Genomic DNA, 23,009 nt, shown 5'->3' with positions numbered 1-23,009 from the left:
TTCTAAATTAAGGGAGAAATGGCTAAAAATCTTTCCATCTGAACGATCGGTTCTATGGGATATATATTATATATAGCTCCGATCGAAATGATTTTTTCATGAAATCTTCTATGATATGCTAGAATAAATATCACTAAGTTTAGCGTTTTTATATTGGAAATTAAGGGAGAAATTGCCAAAAATCTTTCCATCTGAACGATCGGTTGTATGGGATATATAATATATATAGCTTCGATCAAAGTGATTTTTTCAGAAAATCTTCCATGATATATTAAAATATATATCACCGAGTTTCACGTTTATACTTTCTAAATTCAGGGAGAAATGGCCAAAAATCTTTCTATCTGAACGATCGGTTGTATGGGATATAACTATATGTAGCTCCGATCAAAGTGATTTTTTCAGGATATCTTCTATGATATATTAGAATATATATCACCCAGTTTCACGTTTATACTTTCTAAATTGCGGCAGGAATGACCAAAATCATCTTATCTGAACGATCGGTTGTATGGGAGATATATGTTATAGTGATCCGATCCTAACGGATCCGACAAATGTCTAATATAATACAAAAATACATCCTTGTGCCAAATTTCATTGAGATATCTCAAAATTTGAGGGACTAGTTTGCGTTCAAACAGACAGACGGACGGACAGACGAAGATACGGACATGTCTATATCAACTCAGTTCGTCGCCCTGATCAATTCGGTATAATTAATGGTGAGTCTATCTTCTATATTTCTCAACGTTACAAACATCGGACCAAAGTTAATATACCATTTCATGTTCATGAAAGGTATAAATAATGGAAAGAGAAAAAAAAACCGTAAACCAAACACAAAAAAAATATTTTTCAAATAAGTAAAGCGATTTGGAAATTTGGAAAATGCAGAGATTTTTTCTCGATTCAAAATATTGTTTTTTTCTGCTTTTAATTGGTAGTGCAGCTGCCAAAAGTAATGGTAAAACACGACCGGCAAATATATATATATTTATATTGTCCAATGTAAATATGTTTATATATGTGTATGTTTGTGCATATTGTAAACAACTGAATTGTCGAAATCAACCTGATGATGGGGGGAAACCAACATAAATATACTCACACACATACATGCATAATTATCTACCAATTTGGAGGTCAATACGTATGGCGAAAATTGTCTAAACAAATATAGCGTGCCTCAGACTCACGAGTCATCTATGTACGTGTTGACTCGTCGTCAAAATCAAAGTTAATTTGATTTCCACGAGTCAGATTCAAGTCGGTGTACCTAATACTACACGATTTTCACTAACACATCGAAATTGACTCTTGACTCAGACTCATCAAATGTACACCCTTTTTTCGTTTTAAAAGTTATAAGAAAGTTTTCCTACTGGGTCATATAATTTAGGTATGTGTATAGATGGGTGAATACCTAGCGATTGTGAAGGTGTTTGTTTATATTGAAGATCGTGAGTTTTTATTTTCATTTTCAAGCAGTTGAAAGCCATCAAGGCGATATATGTCAGAACTGACCTTAAATACAATGTAATATTTTGTATGTATTTACCACATTCATATGTGTGTTTGTATATATATCTATTTTAAAGAGATAAATAATCATATCGGCGAGATAGGGTTTAATAGGTTTAAGCAGCTCAAAATTTTAACTATTTTTCCAATTAAAAATAAATAAATACTTGGGGCGATATACCTCCGATGAGATTAAGGCCGAGCTTCTATTCCAATTTGCGTCGTGCAAATTTAAATTTTTGGCGGGAAGGAACCTATATATATTATGCCGACTCCAAACGGCATCTGCAAGGCAGATGGATTTTCACTGAGAAGCTTTTCACGGCAGAAATACACTCGGAGTGTTTGCCAAATCACGTCCGAGAGGAAACACCGATTAGAACACTTTTTTCTTATTGAAAAAACAGTTTTCTAAATTTTCGATGTTACTTCGTCCGGGGTTCGATTCCTGGATCTTTGGTGTGGTAAGCAGGGACGCTACCACCACACCACGGCGTCCGCTCCTGAACATAAATAAAGAAACTTCGCAATAGGCCTTAGTAGCTTTACGGTCAACATATAGACATTTTCTGGCTAAATTGTTTTGCTCGCTGAAAATGTCTGAAGAAAATGTTTGGTGAGCAAATGAAGGAGTATGATGTTAATACCCAACAGGATGACCGATGGGCTTATGGGAAGTTTTCCTGCTCAGATAATAGGTTTCCTCGCTGAAGCTAATCATTGCCATTCCAAAAATTATATAGAGGGGCTGCGAAACGTTCGTGGTTACGAGATTTTCACTTTCTGCTGGTTTGGAGTCGAAACTGTTTCTTACAGCTCGGTTAGGTGGTTAGTACGATCATGCAATAATGACCCGCTAGGTGGCGCATACTTTAACCAACTAATCATAGTATCTGTGACAATTTGTTAAAACAATCTAATTCGAGTAAGGTTAGGTTAAAAGGACTGGGTCGATAAGTGGCATCCCAGCCCAACACTGAGGCCACCAATGGACCCATCATAGCGCCATGAGTACTTATCAAACAGTGACCAGTGAGAGCCCAAGGAATATGTCCCTAATATTTTCAGGTTGAAAAGAGTGCTAACTTAGTGCCTGATTTATGTTGGACACGCCAAACCAACCTTGATGCCACGCATGAAATAAGCGCTGACCAGAGCATATTTGCACGGCTTATAATTCTCGTGCTCCGAAGAAATTTAAAAGAGGAGTAAAGAAATTTAAAAGAGGCAGGTATCTTTGCGGCCACACCCTTCCTGGCTAGCTGATTAGCTCTACAGTTGCCTTCAATCTCCATTAAACTAAAGGCCTAAAAGTGATTTATTATCCGAAAGTTATCGGTTTATTATTAGAGTGTTACCAATTTACCGAGTTGTTATGAATTAGATACCGATAAAACTTCAATATAAAATCTATGACACGTCTGAAACCCGTCGATAGTAAGCCGATACAAAAACAGGATAAGCCAAAGACTCGGCGGCAACCACCCAGTTACTTGACGATAATTTCACTTTCGATTGTAAGGCGATAATAAAAAAAAAACTTGTCCGTATCGATTGCTAGTAATAAGAAGTCGGTGAAGTCCTTCTCAAACAGCTCAAAGTTATTTGTTTCTGGTAAAGACACCTCCGTTGTGCTTCAACATCAGCCCCGGAGCGTGTTCTAGCTAGGTTAGATTATGTCCAACTGGCTGGTCTATGATGACCTCACATAGACTGAAAAAGACTGTAGTGTTACCAGAAGTTTGTTTACCAACAAAACTAAAAAACCCCAAGACCTATGTTATAAAATAACACCGTCATTTTGGCAAATAATAAAAGCTTTTTGAAAGCTATGCTCCTTTCTAGGAACTCACAATAGCTGGAATCTTAGCCGGGAAGCGCAGGGCACGACCACTAAACGTACTCGATCGTTTCCTCCTCCTACCCGCACTTCCTACATCAGCTATCACTGACCAATCCTAATTTTAAAGTATTTGACGCCAGAATGAAGTGTCCAGTCAGAATATCCGCCACGAGGCTACAGTCCTCCCTATTTTGAAAACATTAGTTTCCTAGACGTATCTTGTATGTCTACACATCGAACTTCACGATTACTCGGTACAAACGTCCCTTCTTTCAATTAGAAAAGTTATTGCTAATGGAGTTCCCCCCTCGACATGGGTTTGGGCAACTTTAGGGGTGTATTGATGCAATAAAAAGCTTCGAAGCGGAAACTCATCTGCTTGCAAGTGCCGTTCGGAGTCGGCATAAAACATGGAGCCCTCCAATTTGTAGGAAATATTAAAAAGTAGCACACACATACCAGAGAAGGTCGACCTTAATTTATCGGGAAGTTTATCGTGCCTTGTACCAATATTTTCTTATTTTTTTAAGTAGTTTGGAAAACGATGAATCGTTTTGACTTTGTAGGAGCGATACAGGCATGTCCTGAAAGATTTTTGGGAGTCCTTTGCCGGATAGATATTTCGTCAGCTACCGTATCAAGAATTTGAGGTACTCGTTCGAATATCTTGGAAACACAATTTGGTATGATAATCACATCGCTACATTGCTCGTTTGAAATTATCACCTCATCAAAAATGAGACTATACAAGACAATAAAACAAACTTTATCGGTGACAAAAGAAAGAGTATCTCATTTCAAGAAAAAAAAAACTTTGTTTTGTTCTGCGTATGAAAGTGGCACTAAAATAAAAACACAATGCCAATTCGCATATAAACTCGTATAGATTTAATGACATTTTCCAAGGAAATGACAATATGCGGCAAGCACCAGCGGAAGACAGGCAGCGGGGGAAATTGTCACCATTGTCTGGCCTTTGATGCAGTTCATGCACCCAGCTGTTCCGACTGTCCGTGCGCTCAAATGTGCAACTGCTCTAGTGTGCAAGAGTCCAGCTGCCGCATTGCCCCAACCTGTCCAGCTGTGGTTTAAGAAAAATATGTATATAATTTCCTTTGACAATACTCGTAATTATAAAATTTTTATAGGCGACAATATTAACTTGACAAAAAAGCGGAAAATTGATGTGCATACAAAGCAATAAATCAGCATGAAGGCGTTCATAAAAAAAAACAAAACAAAAAGTTTAAAATATTAAAAAAAGTATAAAAGAAATAATTAAGGATTAAAAGAACCACAAAAGCGGTCAAACTCAGAAAAAAAAATCCTACAATATCAATGACAGCGCGACAATGCGTCAAGAAAACTCAAAAAATTATTACGCTCATATTTGACATTGTCACAACAAAGTGAATTGTGCTGCATTATTGTTGTTGTTGTTTTCAGCAATATTTTTTCGCATCATTTTCACTTTGTATTGCTGCTTTATTGCTAAGGATTAAATATACAGTTACGGTGGGTGTTTGATTGTCCCTAGGCGCGCAAGTCAGTGACAAAGTCGTCAGCGCCATCATAATTTTGTCACGCTGCATATGAGCATTCACTTTTTGGTTGCTTGTTGTTGTTGTTGCTAGTACAGATTTGATTTGCAGTGTCATAAAGGTATTTCTCATTCAATTGCACACTTCCTAGGCGCATTTGTTTTTTTTTTTTTCTGAATTTCGAATAAATCGTCAATTCGCTTTTCTGCTTTATTTATCGCATTTTGCGTGTCAGTTATTTGTTTTTTTTTTCTTAGCAAGCTTTTCCTCCTCATTTTTTATGAGTTTATAATGTTGTGTGATTGATGTGACAGTGTAATTAATTATCGCCACATGTTCTTGAGCGGTTGAGCTGCACGTTGTTGATGACCATTTGAGGGTTTAAGTGGTTGCTGAGCCTTGGTGGGATGATTGACTTTCTTTTGTGAAAGCTATGTGAGGCATTCGATGTGAAGTTGTCCAAAATATTAGAATAATTTTTTTGTCCAATAACAAGAATCTAAAGATTTTGAAAAAAAAGTTTTAATCTGAAGTATTAAAATTTTAAATTATTTACAAAACCGAAGCCGGTCGCAGTGTCTTTCAAGCGGAAATTGAAGCCGTGAAGAAAGCAGAAGAAATTCTACCCTACTAGAATCGTGCTTAAGCTGCATACGCGTCAATGCATATATTGCTAGTCAGACGGCGATTAAGGCAATAATCTCACACGTACTTCATCAAGAAGTTTTCTGGAATGCAAAGAAGTATTGAAAAAACTTCGCTCAGGCCGGACCATACACTGAGTACACGGTCAAAAAGGGATAGAAGGAAACGAAAAGGCAGATGAGTTGGCAAAGGAGGGTGCAACACTCGCTGAAACGACGATAGACATCCTAATCCTTTTGGAAGAAATTGAAAGAAGAAAAGAGTTGCATACGACCCATCAAGCAGGAAAGGCGTGGAAAAAAGTGCGGGGCTGTAAATTTTATAAAATTATGTGCAACTCCTATGATATCAGACTTACAAAGTGGCTCATATTTCACGATGGGCATACTAACTGGAATGTGGCTTCTGGCGTCACATACTTATTAGTTAGACCTCGTCAGTAACAGCAGATGTAAGAAATGCGAGCTGCATAAAGAAACGGTTAAGCACGTTTATTGTTCACCTCCTGCGCTTGCCAGGTCAAGCCTCCAGCTATTAGGAGCGGCAGAGGTGCCACATCTCGAGGCAGCGCTTCAGCTAGGTCCTAGAAAACTTCTAGCATTTGCCAAGAGGACGGTGTTATTCTATAACATAAGTCCTGGTACCTAATCGCGGTATTTCCATTTGGTCGTCAAACAAATTCTGGTAACACTATGGACAAATTCAGTCTATGTGGCCAGTTCAACTTAACCTAATCTTAAAAACCAAAAACTTTTTAAAGATTACTAATATATGAAAACAAAAAACAAAAAAGAAAAAAATTTAAAATTTAAGCAAACTGAAATTTGTAATTGAAATATTTTTACATTAAAAAAATCCTTCACAACCAAAATTTACAAAATATTAATAAAACTTTCCCTTAAAACTAAGTATTTTGAAGAAAAGAAATTTGCATTTTATTATACCAATTTAAATTTTTTTTTCGAAAAAACATTATAAAAGCTTTAAAATTCTGAAATTCTCAAGTTTTTCATAAAAGAAAAAATGTTTTTGATATTCTAAAAAGAGTAAAATAGAAATTTTAATTTGTGCATAAATACAAATATTCTGAAACAGTATTTCGAAAAAATATTTCAAAACAGCGTTTGGAAGAAATTAAGTTTTAAATTCAAAAAGGTTTTAAATTCTGAAATTTTCAATAGAAAATATTTTAAAATAAAAAAAAAAAACAGAAAAATAGAAATTTTTATTTGTAAATAAAATACAAGTATTCTGAAATTGCCAGTGTAAAATATTTTTACTTAAAAAATAACTATTTCAAAAAATTCAAAATTTTATAAAAAAAGTTTCAAAACTACGAAAAATAAATTTTATAATCTGAATATATATAAAAATTATCAAAAGTTTTAAAAAAATTTTGGATTTCAAAATCTTTTATCTTAAAAACTATAAAAAATATCCCATTTAAAAAAATCTCTTGATATTTTACAGATTTCAATACAAAAATGTTTTTCAAAATATCTCAAAAAACCTCAAAAATTGTATTAATGCAATTTACAAACACATTGTTTTCTGCAGTCATGATACTTTCAGCTTAAAAACAATTCCAATAGAAAAAAATTACTTCTTACGAATCCAATATCTAATCAAAAAAAGTTAAAAAGCAAGTAAGGAAGGTTAAGTTCGGGTGTAACCGAACATTACATACTCAGTTGAGAGCTATGGTGACAACATAAGGGAAAATAGCCATGTAGGAAACTGAACCGAGGGTAACCCTGGAATGTGTTTGTATGACATGTGTATCAAATGAAAGGTATTAAAGAGTATTTTATGAGGGAGTGGGCCATAGTTCTATGGATGGATGCCATTTAGGGATATCGCCATAAAGGTGGACCAGGGCTGACTCTAGAATTTGTTTGTACGCTATGGGTATCAAATGAAAGGTGTTACTGAGCATTTTAAGAGGGAGTGGGCCTTAGGTCTATCGGTGGACGCCTTTTCGAGATATCGCCATAAAGATGGACCAGGGGCGACTCTAGAATGCGTTTGTACAATATGGTTATCATACGAAAGGTGTTAGTGAGTATTTTAAAAGGGCGTGGGCTTAGTTCTATAGGTGGTCTCCTTTTCCAGATATCGCCATAAAGGTGGACCAGGGGTGACCCTAGAATTTGTTTGTACGATATGTGTATCAAATGAAAGGGGGTAATGAGTATTTTAAAAGGGAGTGGGCCTTAGTTCTATAGGTGAACGCCTTTTCGAGATATCGCCATAAAGATGGACCAGGGGAGACTCTAGAATGCGTTTGTACAATATGGGTATCAAACGAAAGGTATTAATGAGTATTTTAAAAGGGCGTGGGGCTTAGTTCTATAGGTGGACGCCTTTTCAAGATATCGCCATAAAGGTGGACCAGGGGTGACTCTAGAATGTGTTTGTGCGATATGGGTATCAATTAAAAGGTATGAGGGTTTAAAAGGGTTTTAAAAGAGAGTGTATATGTGAGCGGGAGTGGTGGTAGTTGTATATGTGAAGGCGTTTTCCAGATATCGACCAAAATGTGGACCAGGGTGACCCAGAACATCATCTGTCGGATACCGCTAATTTCAAGGGTTTCTTGTTTCGCCCTGCAGAACTTTTTCATTTTCTTCTGCTTAATATGGTAGGTGTCACAACCATTTTATAAAGTTGTTTCTAAAGTTACATTTCGCGTCAATAAAACAATCCAATTACCTTAACATATTTCATCCCTTTCTTCGTATTTGGTATAGAATTATGGTATTTTTTTCATTTTTCGTAATTTTCGATATCGAAAAAGTGGGCGTGGTCATAGTCGGATTTCGGCCATTTTTTATACCAATACAAAGTGAGTTCAGATAAGTACGTGAACTCAGTTTAGTAAAGATATATCGATTTTTGCTCAAGTTATCGTGTTAATGGCCGAGCGGAAGGACTGACGGTCGACTGTGTATAAAAACTGGGCGTGGCTTCAACCGATTTTTACAGAAATAAGTTATCGTCCTAGAATCTAAGCCCTTACCAAATTTCACAAGGATAGGTAAATTTTTGTTCGTTGGCATTAAAATTATCCTAGACAAATTAAATGAAAAAGGGCGGAGCCACGCCCATTTTGAATTTTCTTTTATCTTTGTATTTTGTTGCACCATATAATTACTGGAGTTAAATCTTGACATAATTTACTTATGTACTATAAAGATATAAAAATTTTTGTTAAAATTTGACTTAAAATTTTTTTTTTTTTAAGTGGGCGTGGTCGTTCTTTGATTTTGCTCATTTTTATTAAGAATACATATAGTAATAGGTGTAACGTTCCTGCCAAATTTCATCATGATATTTCTAACGACTGCGAAATTACAGCTTGCAAAACTTTTAAATTACCTTCTTTTAAAAGTGGGCGGTGCCCGTCCATTGTCCAAAATGTTACTAATTTTCTATTCTGCGTCATAAGTTCAACTCACCTACCAAGTTTTATCGCTTTATCCGTCTTTGGTAATGAATTATCGCACTTTTTCGGTTTTTCGAAATTTTCGATATCGAAAAAGTGGGCGTGGTTATAATCCGATATCGTTCATTTTAAATAGCGATCTGAGATGAGTGGTCAGAAACCTACATACCAAATTTCATCAAGATACCTCAAAATTTACTCAAGTTATGGTGTTAACGGACGGACGGACGGACGGACATGGCTCAATCAAATTTTTCTTCGATCCTGATGATTTTGATATATGGAAATCTATATCTATATCGATTCCTGTATACCTGTACAACCAACCGTTATCCAATCAAAGTTAATATACTCTGTGAGCTCTGCTCAACTGAGTATAATCAAGTAAGGAAGGTTAAGTTCGGGTGTAACCGAACATTACATACTCAGTTGAGAGCTATGGTGACAACATAAGGGAAAATAACCATGTAGGAAAATGAACCGAGGGAAACCCTGGAATGTGTTTGTATGACATGGGTATCAAATGGAAGGTATTAAAGAGTATTTTATGAGGGAGTGGGCCATAGTTCTATAGGTGGACGCCATTTAGGGATCAGGGTTGACTCTAGAATTTGTTTGTACGATATAGGTATCAAATGAAAGGTGTTAATGAGCATTTTAAAAGGGAGTAATCCTTAGTTCCATAGGTGGACGCCGTTTCGAGATATCTCCATAAAGGTGGACCAGGGGTGACCCTAGAATTTGTTTGTACAATGTGGGTATCAAATTAAAGGTATTAATGAGGGTTTAAAAGGGAGTGGTGGTAGTTGTATAGGTGGACGCCGTTTAGAAATATCGCCATAAAGGTGGACCAGGGGTGACTCTAGAATACGTTTGTACAATATGGGTATCAAACGAAAGGTGTTAATGAGTATTTTAAAAGGGAGTGGGCCTTAGTTCTATAGGTGGACGCCTTTTCGAGGTATCGCAATAAAGGTGGACCAGGGGTGACTCTAGACTTTGTTTTTACGATATGGGTATCAAATTAAAGGTATTAATGAGAGTTTTAAAAGGGAGTGGTTGAAGTTGCATATGTGAAGTCGTTTTCCAGATATCGACCAAAATGTGGACCAGGGTGACCCAGAACATCATCTGTTGGATACCGCTAATTTATTTATATATGTAATGCCTGCCAAGATTTTAAGGGTTTTTTATTTCGCCCTGCAGAACTTTTTCATTTTCTTCTACTTAATATGGTATGTGTCACAACCATTTAATAAAGTTTTTTCTAAAGTTATATTTCGCGTCAATAAACCAATCCCATTACCTCACCATGTTTCATCCCTTTTTTCGTATTTGGTATAGAATTATGGCATTTTTTTAATTTTTCGTAATTTTCGATATCGAAAAAGTGGGCTTGGTCATAGTCGGATTTCGTTCATTTTTCATACCAAGATAAAGTGAGTTCAGATAAGTACGTGAACTAAGTTCAGTAAAGATATGTCGATTTTTGCTCAAGTTATCGTGTTAACGGCCATGCGGAAGGACAGACGGACGACTGTGTATAAAAACTGGGGGTGGCTTTAACCGATTTCGCCCATTTTCACAGGAAAGAGTTAACGTCATAAGATCTATGCCCCTACCAAATTTCAAAATGATTGGGAAATTTTTGTTCGACTTATGGCATTAAAAGTATCCTAGACAAACTAAATGAAAAAGGGCGGAGCCACGCCCATTTTTAAATTTTCTTTTTTTTTTTGTATTTTGTTGCACCATATCATTACTAGAGTTGAATGTTGACATAATTTACTTATATACTGTAAAGATATTAAATTTTTTGTTAAAATTTTACTTCTCCGATTTTGCTAATTTTTATTAAGCGTACATATAGTAATAGGAGTAACGTTCCTGCTAAATTTCATCATGATATCTTCAACTACTGCCAAATTACAGCTTGCAAAAGTTTTAAATTACATTCTTTTAAAAGTGGGCGGTGCCACGCCTATTGTCCAAAATTTTACTAATTTTCTATTCTTCGTCATAGGTTCAACTCGCCTACCAAGTTTCATCGCTTTATCTGTCTTTGGTAATGAATTATTGCACTTTTTCGGTTTTTCGAAATTTTCGATATCGAAAAAGTGGGCGTGGTTATAGTCCGATATCGTTCATTTTAAAAAGCGATCTGAGATGAGTGCTCAGGAACCTACATACCAAATTTTATTAAGATACCTCAAAATTTACTCAAGTTATCGTGTTAAGGGACGGACGGACGGACATGGCTCTATCAAATTTTTTTTCGATACTGATGATTTTGATATATGGAAGTCTATATCTATCTCGATTCCTTTATACCTGTACAACCAACCGTTATCCAATCAAACTTAATATACTCTGTGAGCTCTGCTCAACTGAGTATAAAAAAAATGGAATAACTTTGTAGGATGAAAAATCAGATGATGAAACCAATTCTATCAAAAAACTTCATTGTCACAGAACGTCGCACATGTACGTATTTTCACAAGGTTCGTGGATACGCATTTTATATATTTTCGCTGACTTTTATTATTTTTTAATTAAAATATGCCTTTAAATTTTACATTTTGACGAATAATTTCAGTTTTTTTTGTGTGCACATTATTTTTCAACGTTGCACTTTTAATTGCAATTTTCCTTTACACTTTGTCACATTAATGCAACATTTTTTATTGTTTTTTGTTGCAAGCAGTCAATGTCTACGAGGAAATGGCAATCCATCAAGAGATTTCAGTTCATTGTACATATGTATGCATGTATGTATGTATCTATGTAAGTATGTTACTTATGTATGGTCGTACGTTGCTCATTTTCCCTACTCATTTGCCTGTAATATATCCCATTCGCTTAAATTAAGAATTATTTTTACACACACACGCACACTATGCTTGTTTTATATATAACATACATTCGCACATACACAAATTTATATTTTCATTCATTCATTTTCCTTTCAAATATGATGTATTCATTTGTATGGAGTGTTCTCATGTGCTTGAATGGGTTTATTGCCTTACAAAACGCATAATTTATGTGATGTTTTCTGGTATTTATTTCTCTACGAAAGGATAAGCGACAGATTTAAGGGATTTTTACTTGAAGTATTACTTGGTCATAATAAATAAATTTGTATAAGCATTTGGTTGGTAATTAAGTGGATAATTTGATAAAATTACGCTGGCTAAATGACATCAATTATTTTGAGGATGAATGTCATCACCTCCCTGCAGTTAAAAGCCAAAGTCGTCAGTAAACATTATAGTTTGACTAGATTTTTATGGGGTTAGTCGCGAGCGCTTTGTGTCAGCGATTAGCAAAACATACTTTAGTTAATAAGGCTAGATGTTATAAATAAACACAGATACGATCACAGAACACCTCACCGTTACTTCTGCATATTAATGAAGCCATTAAAAAGGCCAAGCCTTCTAAATCAATAGGCACAGCCGGAATGGCTTTGCCGATGTTAAAGCACCTTGGGCATTAGGGCACCAACTACTTTTCTACTTGTCGTTTTTGCCTTCTCCATTACAAAATAATGAAGAATTTAAAATTTTAATTTATTTATTATTACGGCTGTTTAGGCCTAAAACTTAAACTACTAAGTATAATTCATTATTACAATCACTTATTTCTATTGAATATGCTGTTGGAATGCCATGTGATTCCGATCGGCATATTTGCATGACAAACGGACGAGTCTGGGAGCCACTTATTTATATAAATAAATAAATACAACAACAACAACTTATTTAAGGGAGGTTGGAAAGGACTTGTTTGCAATCCTCCAGTGCTCCCAGCTTAAGGCAACAAAATTTGGAACTTATATTTTTTCAATTATATTTGTATTTTAAGCTGTCGGAATGTATTAGTCTCCGCTCAACACAGCTAAACATGTCTCTGGATGTTGGAAATTGGGTATAACGTGTATCCAATCACCCCTCAAATTTGTTTAGTAAAGACGCTGTCGGAATACATAAAGATTCCGATCAGCACAGCTCAACATATAATGGAAAGGACGTGTTTCGAATCCCCACTGCTCCAACTTTTGTTAGGCCTTATTTTCGTTACATATCATATAATTTTATTGTTATATTAATGCTGTCGGAATGCGAGTGATTACGATCAGCAACAGTAAATATCGGCTGAAAATACCGAATTCCAGCGAAATTAGTTGTTGGAACTGTCTGGAGTTACAGGTGCCGACCGATTTTCTTTTCCTTAGGGCCGGATGCATTGTCTTTTGCTGCTTCCGATATTACCATTACCTTTTCGCGCTCCAGTATCGGATATATAATGTAAAACATAAAAGGAGGAACACTTTATCTTATTGGAAGGGTTTTACAATGCTACAATAAATTTTTTTAAAAGTATAAAGTTATTACTACTTTTTATGTGATTAGGAAGTTCATTGAAATATTTCAGGCCCTTATAAAATATATTTTGCTTGTCCACTTCTGTCCTGAGAAGAGGTAATCTAAAATGGTTTTTTTTTTCTGATTACGTATCAATGTGCATCATATATAAACTTTTCGCTGAGGTATGTTGGTAATCTACCGTGCTTGATATTAAGTACCATTTTCATACTGTGATAGAATATAAGCTGTTTTATACTCAACCAGTTTAGTATTCCTATCACGTTATTAATTGGAGTATCATAAAAAAAAAATTTTTATGTAAGGCGCGATAACCTCCGAAGAGATCTAAGGCCGAGCTTCTCTTCCAATTTGCGTCGTGCTCCTCTTGATTTTCCCTACAAATGGGCCGGACGGGACCTACATGTTTTATGCCGACTCCGAACGGCACTTGCAAGGCAGATGAGTTTTCACTGAAAGCTTTTTATGGCAGAAATACACACGGAGCGCTTGCCAAACACTGCCGAGGGGCGACCCCGCTTAGAAAAATTTTCTTCTAATTGAAAAACCTTATTTCTAAAATTTTGATGTTGCCTTGCCCGGGGTGTGAACCCAGGGCATACGGTGTGGTAGGCGGAGCACGCATGGGAGTATCATACCTCATGTTTAATATAAATCTCATAGCTTTATTTTGCATAACTTGTAGCTTATCTACCTGAGTTTCATTGGCAATAAAAAATATTGTGGGGCAATATATGAAATGCGGCTCTATGATGGATTTATACATTTTCAGTTTGTATTTTCTACTGATAAATTTGCATGACCTCTTCCAAAAACCAAATTTCATGCCTATTTTGGCAACTATATAATCAATATGAGCATTAAATTTTAATTTGTTATCAAACTGAACGCCTAAGTACTTGAACGTTTTAACTTCGTTAATGTTTGAGTTCATTATTTTTAGCTCGATATTACAAGATTCCTTATTCATTGCTCTGGATATGACCATAAAATTGGTTTTATTTACACTAAGTTCCAGTTTATTGTTACAAATCAACCTGTATAGGGAGTTCAGGTCTTCCTACATTTTGCTCCTAGCTAACATGATATCAATTTCACTTACTTCGAATAATGCGTCATCCGCAAACAGCCTTATTTTACTATGTTTTAGCGCCGAATATATATCATTTATATATGTAAAATAGGGCCGGTGCCAAAACCGATCCTTGTGGCAATCCAATTCCTTTCAATACCTCATCCGAGACAACCGACTCAATGGCTGTTTTTTGTCTTTGGTTACCTAAAAAGCTCTAAACCACTGCAGCTCGTTGCCCCTAATTCCAACTTTTTCTAATTTTTTAATCATTATATTTCTGTATATAGTTTCAAATGCTCCCTTTAAGTCGATAAAAACCGCAAGTATAGTTTTCTTTTCACTTAGTTCTTCTTCCCAACTCGATATTACGTAATTTAAAGCCGTTTCACAAGAGTGCCCTTCTCTGAAACCGGGTTGTTCTATAATTAGTATTTTATTTATTTCCAAGTAACTCACGAGCTGATTTTTTTCTACTGTTTCTAGAATTTTTTCGATATTCGGCAACGTGTTGATCGATCTCAGATCTTCTGCCATTAATAACTTTTTCACGTTCTTTATTGGTACTATTGTTGATATTTTCCATGCGTCGGGAACTATTCCCTCTAATAATGATTTATTTATGATATCCGCATAGAAATGCCCCATGTAAGACAGCGAATCTTTAATTAATCCTTCTGATAGTAAGTTTGCCCCTCCGATTTTATTTTTTAACCTTTTAGCTACCAATATGACATCATCAACCGTAACTTCTTGGAATTTCAGACATGTGCTAACGGTGTATTACACACTGTCGCCACTATCACAAGTTTCGATTTCTCGATTTATATATGGAGCGATACTCCCACTAGCAAATCCGAAAACCCATCCAACGACACGGTGAGTCGTTATCATTCCTTTAGTCAGTAGCGAAGACGGCAGAAACTGTTCTGCTGCCTTCATTATTATTATTACTAGATCTATTGTGCTTCCTTCATTAAAACGGAAGTCTAGTAGTAGTATGTGTGTAATTATTAAGCATAGAATTCACATAAGAGATGTTTACTGCTTGAAGTACAAGCGATAACTTGTTGACTGCTTGCTTTGCTGAATCTCCGTCGCTGCGCTTACACGACATGTAGGTGACCACCGAATAGTTTTCCGAAGCTCTGAAAAGCTTTCGTGTGCACCATTGAACTGGAGTCTAAGCAAGCTTAGTTTTAGTTCAGCTTAACTTGCTATTGAACAAGCAGGGAAGTGACTGTTTTCGGCTGAGCCGACGACTTTATACCTTCCATAAATGGGGCTAAACAATAATCATATCCCATTCTCGCGCACGGTCTCACAGACCGAAAGTTTGAAATAGATGAAATACTAGTTTTTTGAAACAAAACTTAAAAAAAAAACCATTTTTATTTAAACTCAATGATATAATAAAAAAAATAAAACCATTCATTAAATTAATATTCAGTAATTTTATTGATTTTCAGTCGTTAACATATTAGTCTTCAAAATCGATTGTTTTTTCTTACGTGCTACAAAAATAAAACAAAAACATATTTTTTTTTTTTCAAATAAACGAAAATTAATCTTAGAATTTTAAAAGCACTACTTGTGCAATACATAAATCACAGGTTGATTTAATTATCAGCCTTTAAACAAAAATTAGGGCATATCACATTTCATAAGAAAACACGCCTTCAAAAACGTTAGTGTTGCTGCAAAAACAATACTTAAAATTTTGCCTCCATTGAAAAAAAACAAAAAATGACTCTCTTAGCTTAAAAAATGCTTTTTTTGCAATAATAAACAATAAGATAACTTTTTCATTTTCCTTATAGTAACAGTTAGAACAACAAAATCAACAAAATCTTCAACGTCGCTGTCATTTTCATCCTCATATTCAGAACTCGAAATTTATTTCTACAAAAGTAGTCTGATTTGCTCTAGATTCATTTTGATAATTAAAAGTACCTGCAAAATAATAAAATACACAACAATGAAGAAAAAACACAAACACAAAAATTTTTTTACCTGCACAAAAAGTTACACTTATACTCGCGCCGGTCTCACAGACCAATTGCTATCAAATACACCAATCTCGCACAAACACCAAAACAGCACTAAAACAAAGCTTGGAAAAAAAGTTGCAGCTAACAGAAAATTCAAATTTCTAGGGTTTCTGGAAAAAAGAGTATTTACGGAAAAGCGTTTTGTCGGTCTCACAGACCAACGCGCGAGTATAGGAAGGTTATGCGACTTTTAAGATAAATATATTATAAACAAGTACGGAAGGCTAAGTTCGGGTGTAACATTACATACTCAGCGGCCAAATTACAGCTTGCAAAACTTTTAAATTATCTTCGTTTAAAAATGGGCGGTGAGACGCCCATTCTCCAAAATTTTACTAATTTTCCATTCTGTGTTATAAGGTCAATCCCCCTATCAAATTCCATCGTTTTATCCGTCTTTGGTTATGAATTATTGCACCTTTCGGTTTTTCGAAATTTTCAATATCGAAAAAGTGGGCGTGGTTATAGTCCGATTTCGTTCATTTTGACGTTATGCAAACGACATTAATATACTCTGTGAGCTCTGCTCAGCAGAGTATAAAAATAGGTAGGTACTTTGTGTGAGGATACAAAGTTGCACGTTTTTTGTGGTCTGCATGAGGTAGCTATGACCATGGATATCACTTATCTCAACATGACGTATACGTAAGTATTTGAAATTAGAGGCTTCTAGCCGTTAAAAAGGGGCAAACATGAAAGCTTATATGGGATTATATAATATATATATGCCACCGATCTCTATGATTTTTTCAGACAACAATATATGCTATATACGTCAACTTCTAACTGTTAAAATGGTGTAGAAATTGCCAAAAGTTTCTTATCTGAACAATCGGTTGTAGGGGATATATGCTGTATACACGAGCGCTCTCATCCATTTTTGCAGACAACAATATGTGCAATATGCGAAAGCATATGTTGAAGTTTGATGCTTCAATCTGATAAATTGAGGAAGATAAGACAAAAATCCTCATTTCTGAAAAATCGGTTGTATGGGGGATATATGCCATAGTAGTCCGATCCGGCCGGTTCCGACAAATATCTAATCAGATACCTAAATATACCCGCTCACTAAATTTTATGAATATACCTCAAAAATTGAGGGACTAGTTTGCATTCAAACAGACAGATCAATGGCTATATCAACTCAGCTCTTCATCCTGAGCATTTCGGTATACTTATTGGTAGGTCTACCTCTTCTCGTTTACTTAATATACCATTTCATTTTCATGAAAGGTATAAACATTAATTTAAAAAATTTACGCGAGTGAAATTCATGTTTAGAACTCATTTCCAAAGCATAATTTGTTGTTGTCGGCGGCCACCGTGGTGTGATGGTAGCGTGCTCCGTCTACCACACTGCATGCCCTGGGTTCAAACCCCGGGCAAAGCAACATCAACATTTTAGAAATAAGGTTTTTCAATTAGAAGAAAATTTTTCTAAGCGGGGTCGCCCCTCGCCAGTGCCTGGCAAGCGCTCCGAGTGGATCTCTGCCATGAAAAGCTCTTAGTGAAAACTTATCTGCCTTGCAGATGCCGCTCGGAGTCGGTATAAAACATGTAGGTCCCGTCCGGCCAATTTGTAGGGAAAAACAAGAGGAGCACGACGCAAATTGGAAGAGAAGCTCGGCCTTAGATCTCTTCGGAGGTTATCGCGCCTTACATTTATTTATTTAATTTGTTAAATTTCATATGGTTCGCCTTATGTCTATGAATACAACGCTTAATTTTTTAATTGCAGTAAAGTAAAGAACAAAACTGCTATTATTAATTACTCACCTGTATAAAAAATGTTTGTAAAGTGGTCGAAGTTTATGTTATTCCCTTGTATTCCTTTGCATTTCTTGTGTAAATTTCTACTTCCATAGAACGAAAACAGGTAGTGCAATAAAAATAGCGTTCACACTTTTAGCAGTTTTTTATTTTTGATATCATCGATAACTACCCACTCAGCATTTAGGTGATTAAATTTTGAATTTTCCTACATATCAATACAATTTGATTACTCTTTCTGACTAAACAACAAACGAACAAAAGAAATTATCAAATATGAATACTTTTGATGATCAAAAACTGAATATAGTTTTTCAATCACATTTTGGAATCATATTTGAATCAAATGTGTTTACTTTAGGTAATCAAAAATTTTAATCGTTTTTCATTCAGCTTTCTGAATCTTTTGTGACAATCTTTATTGGCTGAATAATGAATTTTATACCTGTTAAAATTTTACATTTCATTGGAGATCTTTTTTTTCACATACACACATTTTTTCAATCATGAAGTTCAGAAAAAATATATTAAAATTATATTCTTCAAGACAAGAAATAATGTAATACTGCTCCTAACAAAAGATGTCCCTAACCATTTCTCCACCATCGGCTTCCCAGAAAATACAAATTATACCATTAGATAATACAAAGATTGTGAACTATTTGAACCCCAGGTAAGTGAAACTGTCTTGACATATGTACCTGGATATGGCTTCAACATCCCGTGCCATATCGTATTTTAAGATGTTAACGATCATAGCTGATGCTGGATGTTGTAGTCGCAGGTGTATATTGGTCTAGTTTGTTTGCGAATTACCTTTTGTTCAATAGCTCACTTCCGCATGCTTTCTTCCCCTGATGAAATAAGATTACTATGTACTATCTTATTTTGTATGAGATCTGAAGAATAAATGTATGATAATCGCATTTCAAAAATTATTCAAAAATCTCAACCAAAATGATTGAAATATGTTCACGAATATGATCAGAAAATGACTGTGAAAAGCATTCAAATATTACTCTAAAACAATTAAAGCCCAATTTTACAATGATATCAAATATGAACAAAAAGCGTTTCGAAATATGAATCATAAATGATTATTCAAGGATAATCACATTTATGGTACATTTTTCTCCCGACGATACGTTAATTTTCGAACAGAAAATGCTTTTAAATTTGAACGTTTTTAATCATCTTGGGGTATGACATTTGAATATTTTTTGATCAAAATTTTCAAAAAATGCTGGCTGGATATTGAATTTAATTTTTATAAAAATTGAAATTTAAAATTACTGCATACAATTTTGGCACATAACAAAGTTTGTGGTTGTGTTGCAAAATAATTCACTTTAATAAATATATTTTTTTAATAAAAGTAGTGTTTTTTATTTTCACAGATATTCGGCTTTATTTTTTTTTTTTTCCAAAGTTCTGCTTGGATTTAAGCAGCTTTTATTAGTTTCATTGCTTCTCTGCTTGTTATTCAACTATGTTTTTATTTTTTTTTAACTGTTGCTGAGTGGAGATAGTTTTTTCACTTTACACTAGTTTTCTACACATTTTTGCAATTTTGCGCTAGAACTTTGTTTTTTTTTCAAACTTCTTGTGTTGTTAAATTTTATTATTTGCTTTAAACTTTGTTTCATTTGCACACAACCTTGTCTTGTGTGTTGTATAGTTGTTGTTAAAAATATATTTACTTTTCGTTTTGTTTCAATTATTTTTATTTAGTTTTTGTTTTTCTGATAGTTTTTGTACAGTTTTTTGATTGTTTGTTAGCTTACAAACCCAAGTTTTTTTTACTTTGTTTGTTGCGCTGTGAAAAAAAAGAGAAAATTATATAAACCTATATTTTTGTGAATAAGTTGCAAAGCAAATGCAAATAGCTTTGTTTAAAAGAGCAGAAAAAATTATTATGCTATTTTAATTTTAAATTCTGTTTTCTGTTTCAATTAAATGTTGTGCTCTAGTATGTGTTGTGCAAATTTGCCGATGAATTTTTATTGACGATATGCAAATTGGCTGTTGATGTTTTTTTGGTTGCATGACTTTTTAGAAGTTTTGGCAATATTTTTATTATTTTTTATAGGCGTTTTTTAAATTATGCCGTTTAAAAAATGTTGTTTTCAATTCCCGGGCAAAGAAATATCAGTAATTTAACAAGTTTTTTTCAATTAGAAAAAAGTTTTTCTAAGCGGGAGTGGCAGTAATTAGGCAAAAACTCAGAGTGTGTTTCTGCCAAGAAAAGCTTCTCAGTGAAAACTTATCTTGGAAAAGAAGCTCGGCATAAATATCCTTCGCAGGTATATGTCACCTTGCATAAGGTTTATATTGGAACGATTTTCCCTCTTAAAATATGGCAACTTCAGTGTAAACTGCGGTGATCGGTATAGCAGCTACTTGTACAGGCCAGCGTTGAACAGTAGTAAACATATTAATTTTGTTGCGACACTGTTCTTTCAAAATATGCAGTGATAACTAAAACTGCCAACGCTAGACAAAAACTTATTAATCCAAAGTTGATCTCTGATGGTAGACTGCTTACATATATAATATACTCACTTCCACTCGGAGACATATTTGTCCATTGTGAGTGCCCTCAGTAAGTGCAAGGTGGCGGCACATTCGTTTTACCCGAGAAGAAGCGAGACGTACGCCTTCCCAACTTCTGCCAGGCTGTCGAGAACCGTGAGCTCAGAAATCTGAGGCTTTTTCTTTGAAGCCCCGCACATCGGCAGAGAAAGTGGTAGATCGACTTCTCTTCCTCCTCAGCTTCTGCAGAGGGAGCTTGTTGGTATTCGCCACCGTCGGAGCATTGGTGCGATAGCACAATGACCTGTGATGACACCCGTAAGTACCCCCACCGCGGATTTGTTCATTTTGAGAAGGAAGCTGGTGCTTTTCCTATCCAAGCATGGCCATAAGGATCTTGAGTCTTCGCAGTCAACCCTTTTGGTTCATAACAATTCCGTTGCCCTGTTCACGTATTCCTCGATTCTCCCCAGGAGATAAATCAGCAGTAATCCGACTGAGCTGTCCACTTCACTTTTGTCTAAATCGGAACCTTTCCTAGCCATCTCATCAGAGAGTTCAGAAGAAATTTTGTTCTATTTTTAGGTTGAATGTACTCACGATGAGTTTATTTAATTAAAAAGCAAAATAATAAATCAGCCAAAAACCTAACATGAATGAGTAAACAAACAATTAAAAATATAAAATTATTTTAAATTATAACAACTACGATGCAAACATTTCTACACACTAATCAATACATCCGCAAATTAGCAACACTGAATCAAATTGCAAATCTCGTGACGATTTTTATCATTTTTTTTGTTTGCACAAAACAATATTCTTGCAAATGAAAATCGTGATGCATCAAATGCGCGTGCGGCAAAAAAAAAAAAAATGCAGACACTATGTGTTTGCAACAATAACCATAATAAAAAAAAATTATATATACAAAATATAAATAATTTGACTGCTTAGCAAAAATATACACAAAAACAAAACTGTGAACAAATTTGTAAAGAATTTAAGTCAAATATGAATTAAATGTATAATAGAAACTTAAGAGAATAAAAAATAGATGTTTATGCACATTTACTGAAAAAAAAATTCTTACTTAAAGTTTTAAATTTTACTGAGAATTTGTGTTTCTAATTTTTGTGAATTTTGCGTAAGATCTTGAACTTTAATTTATATTGATTTTATTACATATTTGTACAAGTTTTTTCAAAAAAATATCGAGAATTTTTATGAATATATATTTCTTCAGCGCCCTATTGAGAATAAATTTTTCTTAGTTGTTTTGTAACACTCCGTGAAGAAAAGGCTTTGAAGAGATTTAAAAAAGGTATAATCGAAACAACTTGCGCCTTGGCCGTCCTGATGGCACATGGTTTAAAATTTTGCCCAAATTATCAAATATATTTTTTTTCGTAAGCAAAACCAAATGAAAGCAAGTAAGGAAATCTAAGTTCGTGTGAAACCGAATATTGCATACCCAGCTGTACACTTGAAATGTTGTTGTTGCTTGTTTTGTGTGCTTAATAGTGTTAAAAGGCTGCGGATATCGGGATTCATAAATGGGAAATCCGGATATCCGCTGTTCGGATACGTAAACGGAAAATCCGGATATCCGTATGTCCGGATACTGGAATATAAAAGTTGAATATCTGCATATCAGAATTGAACGAAGGAAACATCGAAAAATTATTCACAAAATATGTTTGTAGATATTAAATTAACGTCAAATATTAAGAAGGTACAATTTTCCAAACAAGTAAAACTAAGAACAGTGCCACATTAAACCTTCAGGCCACCCCCCCCCCCCCCCCTCCTCATGGAACTTGGGGGTGGGGAGGGAGGGATGGCCTGAAGGTTTAATGTGGCCACATAAATCGTTCCCGAGATGGTCGGGCTAGCACCTTAATGGTGCTGTGTTACTGGAGCGTACCGGATCTGTATCCGGCAAACGCCATCACATCGATAACTCTCCCCAAAGCCTTCGGGGAGCAACCTTATCGCTACAACAACAACAACAACAACAACAGTGCTATATGTGTACATTATGAAAAAACGCTGTTAATTGATTTAAATGCCCCACGAATTTATTGTTATTAATGTTGAATAATTGATGATTTATGATTAATTAATGTTGAATAAACATATATGGTACATCAATTTGTTGCTTTCACTGGATATCCAAAAATACGGTTATTAAC

At 34.9% G+C, this 23,009-nt stretch overlaps 1 long non-coding RNA gene across 7 annotated transcripts in view; it reads right to left on the bottom strand.

Moving 5' to 3' along the window:
• LOC137241211 (uncharacterized) overlaps positions 1-23,009 on the bottom strand; it is a 175,065-nt gene that overhangs the window by 140,925 nt on the left and 11,131 nt on the right. For 3 of the 7 annotated variants that reach the window (XR_010949931.1, XR_010949935.1, XR_010949936.1), the window contains 2 exons: positions 19,583-20,098; positions 18,289-18,490 (listed from right to left, as the gene is read on the bottom strand). This is a non-coding gene — a long non-coding RNA (uncharacterized lncRNA). Of the gene's footprint in view, positions 1-18,288; positions 18,525-19,098; positions 19,137-19,575; positions 20,099-23,009 lie in introns of all 7 variants that reach the window. The other 4 variants (XR_010949934.1, XR_010949937.1, XR_010949932.1 and 1 more) reach the window with 4 other exon arrangements.

Source organism: Eurosta solidaginis, chromosome 2 (assembly GCF_040869045.1).
Source record: "Eurosta solidaginis isolate ZX-2024a chromosome 2, ASM4086904v1, whole genome shotgun sequence".
In the NCBI taxonomy this organism is placed as follows: Eukaryota; Metazoa; Arthropoda; class Insecta; order Diptera; family Tephritidae; genus Eurosta; species Eurosta solidaginis.
The sequence above is the reverse complement of the archived record's forward strand: the minus strand, read 5'-3'. Positions and strand labels throughout refer to the sequence as shown.